The sequence below is a fragment of the Notamacropus eugenii genome, chromosome 1, assembly GCF_028372415.1.
Source record: "Notamacropus eugenii isolate mMacEug1 chromosome 1, mMacEug1.pri_v2, whole genome shotgun sequence".
Lineage (NCBI taxonomy): Eukaryota > Metazoa > Chordata > Mammalia > Diprotodontia > Macropodidae > Notamacropus > Notamacropus eugenii.
Genome location: NC_092872.1, coordinates 98,209,365 through 98,216,002, shown reverse-complemented (window position 1 = coordinate 98,216,002; position 6,638 = coordinate 98,209,365).

Sequence of the window (6,638 nt, the reverse complement as noted above, 5' to 3'; positions counted from 1 at the left end):
GAGTTATTCCTATTATAATCATCCCTGGGTGCCATGTGTGCTAAATGCAAATGTATGATTTGGCTGGGTTGACAATAAGAACTTTAAGGTAGCTCTACTGGAATGACAGCCAGCACTTGTAAATGAGTCAGCTCTTCTTTGGGGTGCAAATTCTCCTTTCCAGCTAGGCTATTTATCACCTCTGAAACATTTCTCACACTCAATTTTTTTTCTCCATTTAATTGGCCACCCCCTTAACACAAGCCTTATCACCACCCTCCTAAAATTTGCCGTTGACTTCTAATTGATCTCCATGCTGGAAGCTCTCCTCCTCCCAATCCCATACAGCTGCTAAACTGACCCTTCTAAAACATAGATCTGACTGTTGTTCCCTTCCTTAAAAAAGCATCAGTAGTTCCCCATCGCCTCCAACTCCAAGCCAGTCTTTACTTAATTGCTAAGGTGATTTTTCTAAAAAATAGGTCTAACTATGTCATACACACAACATACTATACCACCCCTAACAAAGTATCTTTAGCAGCTACCATTTACTTCCAGGATGAAACATAAATGCCTCTGCTTGGCATTCGAAGCTCTCCATACCATGGTTTCCAGCATTCTTACACCTTACTGTATAACACAGCTACATTGACTGACTTACAGTTCTTTAAACATGGCGTTCCATGTCTCATGGACATTCTTTCATACCATGTTTTCATGGAACATTCTCCCTCCTTACGTCCATCTCCATTGCCACTGCAGTGGCAAGACATAGATCAGGACAAAGGGAGATGGAGGAGGAGTAGGAGATGGAGGAGAGGGTAGGGCTGGTGACTTTGCACAGCCCTGCCTCATTTAAATCCAATTCATTTACAGGTCATGACATCACCTTCTTCATGTCATTGGTCCTCTTCAAGAACAAAGGACAAACCACAATCTGTGAGCTTCCCTGACTTCCTTCAAGATTTACCTCAAATTTAACCTTTTGTAGGAAGCCTTTCTTGGTGCTTCCCCATATGTGTGTATGTATATATGTGTGTGTGCATATACATACATATAAATATGTACATATATATACATGCATGTATATGTGTGTATATACATATGTGTATATATATATGTATATATATATATATATATATAAATCTTGTGTGGACCTAAATATTTACACAATGTCTCATCCATTAGAATGTACATTTCTTGAGAGCAAGAACTGGTCCTTTTTGGGGGTTTTGGGTTTGTTTTTTGTGTTGGGCTTTTTTTGGGGGGGGTGGCTGCCTTTCTTTGTAACCCCAGTGCTTAGGAAGGAAGGAAGGAGATAAGTATTCATTAAGTACCTACTAGTGTAAGGTTAAGCACTTTAGAAATATCTCAGTTGATCCTCATGACAATCCTCAGAGGTAGGTGCTGTTATTATCCCCATTTTACAGTTGAAGAAACTGAGGCAGGCAGAGGTTAAGTGACTTCATCTGGGGCACCCAGCTATGAAAGGTCTAAGGTTTTGAACTGAGGTCTTCGTGCTTTCAGTTCCAGTGTTCTAACCACTGAACCACCTAGCTTCTTATAGTGTGTTTCACACAGCACCTGCCACATAGTGGGTGTTTAATAAATGCTTATTGCCTTGCTGGCTGTTTCACATCCTGGCCCTACTGTATCTTTCCAGCCTGATTTCATACGCCCCTCCCTCCTGTGCTCTCTGTTACAAGTCAGCCTGGTCTGCCTATAGTTCTTCTACAGTGACAGTCTATCTCCCTCTTTCACACCTTTGCACAGGGCTGTCTGTCTATTTGAAATGCTCCCTCTCTTCACCTAAAACTCCTGAAATTCCTAACTCTCTTCAAGGCTCAAATCAAGTATCACCTCCTACCACAATCGTCTCCCAGCTGTGGTACTCCATGCCTCCCAAAATATTATTTACATATACTTTGGTGGGGTTTTTTTTGCAGGGAGAGGTTGTTGTATTTTATGGAATCAAAGAACTTGAGAGCTGGAAGGTTCCTTGGGGGTCAGCTAATTAGACTCAAGCACTAAAAGAATCTACACTATCATATATCCAACAAATGGTTGTCCAGCCTCTGCTCAAAGACCTCCAAGGAGGGAAAACCCACCACTTCTAGAGGTAGTTCATTCCACTTTTTGTTGTGTCTGATTCTCCATGACACAATTTAGTGGGGGTGGGGGGTTCTTGGCAAATATACTGGAGTGGTTTGTCATTTACTTCTTCAGCTCATTTTACAGGTGAGAAAACTGAGGCAAACAGGGTTAAGTGACTTGCCAAAGGTCACATAGCTAATAAGTATCTGAAGCTAAATTTGAACTCAGGTCCTCCTGACTCCATATTTGGTGCTCTATCCATTTCACCGCCTACCTATTCCCATTACACTTTTAGTTAGTTCTAATTAGGAAATGTTAGGAAATTTCCCCTGACATCTAGCGTAAATTTGCTTCTTTCTACTTCTACCAGTTGCTCCTGGCTCTGTTTTCTGGGACTAAACAAAAGAGATCTAATTCCTCCTTAATTTGGCAACCCTTCAAATGCTTAAAGACAGCTATCATATTCTTTCCATGCCTTACCTTGTTCAGGCTGAATATTCTATCAACTAATCCTCATATGACATAGACTCAAGACCCTTCACTATCCTGATTATCCTCTTCTGGGCACTTTCCAACTTATTATTACAGGATCATAGATTCAGAGCTAGAACAAATCTCAGAGGTCATTAAGTCTATTAATTTCCTTTTTTGACACATATGTAAACTGAGGTCAGGAGAGGTTAAGTGACTTACTGAGAGTCATACAAGTAGTCATTGTCAGAGATAAGATTTCATCCCAGGTTGCCTGGCTTCAGGGACAATTACCTTATCATAATATCATGTTCCCTCCCACATCCTTCTTAAACTGTAGAGCCTAGAACAGAACAGAATATTACAAATGAGGTCTGATGTGGGTACAGGTCTACCACCTCTCCATTTCTAGGGAATGCAGTCCAGGATCACATTAATGTTTTTGGCTGCCACATCATGTTCACACTGAGACTGAAGTCCACTAAAGCCCTCAGATCATTTCCAGAACTGCTATATAACCACACCTTTCCCATCTTCTTCCTGTAAAGCTGATTTTTTGAGACAGTCAAGTGGCATTGTAGATGAACTAGAGTCAGGAAGACTTAAGTTCAGGCACTTGCAGTATAACCCTGGGTGAGTCATTTAACAGCCACTTGCCTCAGTTTCTTCATCTGTAAAATGGGGATAACAGCAGCAACCTACCTCACAGAATTGTGAGGATCAAATGAGATGATATTTGTAAAGCACTTATCATGAATCACGAAACATAGTAAGCGCTATATAAATGCTCATTCCCTTTTCTTTTCTTATACTCACATGTAAGACTTCATATTTATTCCTCCTGCATTTCATCTTGTTGGATTAGCTCACTGCTCTAGCCAGTCCTTTAGGATCTTAACTTCGTCATGCACTGTGTTAATTTATCTTTCCTAGCTATGTGGCATCTGCAAATTTGATTAGCATGTCTATCCAAGTCACTGATAAAATTGTTTAATGTCACAGGTAAAGTACAGTTCCCTGAGGTGCTCTTTGGAGATCTGCTACGCTGACATTGAACCATTAATTACTACTGATCTTGGACCAGCCTGGTCTAAGTCCATCTACGTGCTTTGTCATCCAATCCATATTTCTCCATCTTTTCCACCACAGTAATAACATGATACTTTGTCTAAATGTTAGCTAAAATTGAAGTAAATTATATCTATAGAGCATCTACTATATGAGTGGTTCTGTCAAGCAGGGAAATGAGATTATCTTGGCATGACTTGCTCTTGATTAAGTCGGGTGGATTCTTTGTAATCACCGATTCCCTTTGTAGATATTTGCTGTGCTTGTTTTGTTTATTAGTCGTGTCTGACTCTTTGTGACCCCATTTGGGGTCTCCTTGCAAAGATACCAGAGTGGTTTGCCATTTCCTTCTCCAGCTCATTTTACAAAGGAGGACACTGAGGCAAATAGGATTGTGACTTGCCCAGGGTCACACAGATAAGTGTCTTGAGGTCAAATTTGAACTCAGGTCTTCTTGATTCCAGGGCTTTAATATTCCCTAAACACTTATTTAATATCTGCTCTAGAATTTTCCCAGGAAGCAGAGTCAAACTCACAGGAACTGGTTTATAATTTAGATATACTCTTCTCTATTTTGAAAACTGGTCCATATGCCCTTATCTCTTCTTGTGGTTCTCCTCCCATTTCCCATGACCTTTCAGATCTCATTGACAGTAATTCATCAATCACATCTGTCTGTTCTTTCAGTACCCTACGATGTAGTTCATCTGGGTCAGTGTCTTGAATTCAACTTGTCATTCTCTCCCCTTCTTATCTTGAATATCAACTCTATTAGTCAAGTTTGTTCTGTTATGTACAATACAAAGGTAATTCTCCCTGGAAGAGAAATAAGAAGTAAAATAAGGAATTTAGCAACTCTTCCTTCTTTCTGTTTTCAGTTATCACTGTCTCATCCACTCCCAGCAAAGGGCCGATCTCTTCGTTGAGCCTTCTTTTCTTTTAATATAGCTTTATAACAATAAACAAAACTCCCTTTCTTTTATCTTGAGCTCACCAGTCTCAGCTCCTCCTAAGCTGTAGCATTCCTAACATGACTTTTACAAGACTATGCCATGCTCTTGAATTCGGCTGTTATTCTTAGTCTCATTTTCATCTTCTGTAACATTTCTTTTATTAAATTTATGTTGGATGGTGAGGTGTCTGTGTATCCACATCATTCTCTTCAGATAAATTCTATTTTCACCTTCATTGTAACTGTGTACATACGTGTTAATCTGTTTATGTGTTGATCCCCAGTAATAAATAATAATAGTAAACATTTATACAGTACTATGTACCAGCACTATGCTAATAGCTTTACAATTATTGGAAAATAATATTCTTGAGGGCAAGAATTTTCTCTTTCTGTCCCCATCATCTAGTACATGACTTCTTAAACTTTTTTCCACTCTGGGATCCCTTTTCCCCTATGTGGAGTCGCCACCTACAGTTTAAGAATGTTGGGCTAGTATAGTGTCTGGTAGGCAGTAAGTATTTAATAAAAGTTTAAGTGAATTGAATCAATACAACTACCTGGAAGCCTCCAAACTTACTTAGATTCTACTACCAGGAATGTCTCCTTCCTATTTCACCTATTAAAATCCTTGTTATTTTTACTGTTCGATCATTTCAATCACAACTCACTCTTTCTGACTCTATTTAGGGTTTTCATGGCAAAAGATACTGGAATAGTTTGCCATTTCTTTCTCCAACTCATTTTACAGATGAGGAAACTGAGGCAAACAGGAGTAAGTGTGTCTGGGGCTCAATTTGAACTCAGGAAGAGGAGCCTTCCTGACTCCGGGCCAATGCTCTATCCACTATGCAACCTTGCTGTCCCACATGAAAAATTCTAGCTTATCTTAAAATTCAAATCAGATTGTTGAAATCTAGTGTTCTCTCTCTCTTCAGAAACTATAAGCAACAATGTATTTTCCACTGTTTGATACTTAAATATCCAATTAAAAAATTCACGTCGACAAACATTTATTAAAGCATCATTTTGTTCTAAGCTGAGCCTTGCACATATACTGTCATGAGGTATGATGGGAAAAGCACTGAATTCAGGGTCTAAGGACCTGGACTTGAATCTTGGCTTTGCAACTAATAACTCATAAGTGCTGGGCAAGTCACTCTCTGAGTTTCAATTTTCTCATTTGAAAAATGAGAGCATTAGACAAGGTATTTTCTAAGGTCCATTCTAGTACTAAATCTCATAATTCCTTAGTTGTTGTCTTATAGGGAAAGGGACTGGAACTCTGACTTCATTGCCACTGAGAACTTCCAGGGAAAGAAAGTTCCTCTACCAATGCAAGTGGGTGACTTCTTTGCAACTTACATTCTTAGAGAATTGCCTAGAACCCTAAGAGGTTAAGTTACTTGCCCAGGGTCATACAGTCAATAGCCAATATTTATAAGAGGTGGAACGGGAACAGAAGTCTTCCTGGCTTTGAGGCTAACTGTGTATCAACTGTATCATGCTCCTTCATTGCCATTATACTGTCATTCAATTTTCTCCACAAGTATATATTCTTTCCAACTAATCTGTTACTTCTGAGAAGGCTGCATTCATATCGTACATACCCAGTAATGTTTAATCATTTCAGTTGTGTCCAACTCTTCATTACATCATTTGGGGTTTTCTTGGCAGAAATGCTGGAGTGGTTTGCCATTTCTTTCTCCAACTCATTTTACAGATAAGGAAACTGAGACAAACAGGGTTAAGAAGTTTGACCAAAGTCACTAAGTATCCAAGTCTAGATTTGAACTCAAGAAGATGAGTGCTTGATCCACTGCACCACCTAGCTGTTCACACATATATTCAGACCACCTAGTTAAGTGTCATGTACATAGTGGACACACTATAAATATGGATCATAGATTTAAAGCTGGAAGGGACCTAAAAGAGCATCTAGCCCGACTCGTTTATTTTAAAATGAGAAAACTGAGGACCAGAGAAGTTATGACTTACTCAAGGTCACGTAGATACTGCATCATAGAACCAGCATTCAAACCAAATTACTTGTACTCCAAATCCAAAATCCTTT